At 39.0% G+C, this 1,006-nt stretch overlaps 1 long non-coding RNA gene across 1 annotated transcript; it reads left to right on the top strand.

Moving 5' to 3' along the window:
- Positions 1–8: 8 nt before the first annotated feature.
- LOC113473181 lies at positions 9–1,005 on the top strand. Its single transcript, XR_003395228.1, has 2 exons — positions 9–245; positions 917–1,005. It is a non-coding gene; the product is annotated as an uncharacterized LOC113473181 (long non-coding RNA).
- The last annotated feature ends 1 nt before the right edge of the window (position 1,006 follows it).

The raw sequence follows: 1,006 nt of genomic DNA on the forward strand, positions 1-1,006 counted from the left end.
AATTTCGCGCTGAAAACCATTGCGTTTAAACGGAAATGAAAAATCCCACTAAAAAATCCCTCCTCGAATCGAATTTAAACTGAAAATTTGGAAAATTGGAATGACAACAAACAAACGGAAACGGATAAACGGAAACAACACCAACACCAACCCGAAAATGAGGTGTTGAACTTTTTCTTTTTTTCATCCAAGTTCATCTGGATTTTGAGAGCTTTTAAAAACTCTTCAGCAACATGAGAGCTAAGGTAAGTGTTCTAATTCCCTATTGCTTGACTTCCAGTTTATTTCAAAAGTCCAGAATCAATTTTTGGACTTGTCCTCAAAATGGTATCTACCACCCGGGTGATGGGCCAAAATCGGCTGGGAAAGGTTCCCTTGAACTTCTTGGGTAATGGATCCACTTGTCCTTTCTCCATAATGTGCATCAAGAAAGTATTTTATTTTCTAATATAGAACTTGCTACAGTCTCTTGTTGACTTGATGTTGGTCCTTAGGTCACCAAGTAGCATTCTGATGTGGGACTGACAACCACTCTTCAAAATTACCTAGGGTGGGTCTCACCAAGTTTTTCAGCCCTTAGAAGGTTCTCTTAGCTAACAGCCAGTTAAGTTCAACTTGATTTGTATAGGTACAACAGGGCTAAAATGTAGGTTGGTGGAACCCACCCCTTTTAAGTACCTAATTTATAATATCATGTCCTTTTGCTTGGTACCTTTCCACAATATTAGCTCACTTGGAGAGCCCTCTTACATTCTGGAATAGGACATAGAATCAGAAAAGTGTTTGTACTTTCCTATAGGTACCATCAATTGGGGATTTTTATGTTTACATTGTGCATGATTAGTTGATTACTCTTTCACTCTTGCCCTGCTTTAGCTGTCAGTATCTAATTTTGTTTGGTAATTTCTGATTTCAGTGGCGTAAGAAGAGAATGAGGAGGCTGAAGAGAAAGCGCAGGAAGATGAGAGCAAGATCCAAATAGATGTTTGCTGCTTCACACTCCCCT

Source organism: Diaphorina citri, unplaced genomic scaffold (assembly GCF_000475195.1).
Source record: "Diaphorina citri unplaced genomic scaffold, Diaci psyllid genome assembly version 1.1 scaffold18019, whole genome shotgun sequence".
NCBI classification, from domain to species: Eukaryota; Metazoa; Arthropoda; class Insecta; order Hemiptera; family Psyllidae; genus Diaphorina; species Diaphorina citri.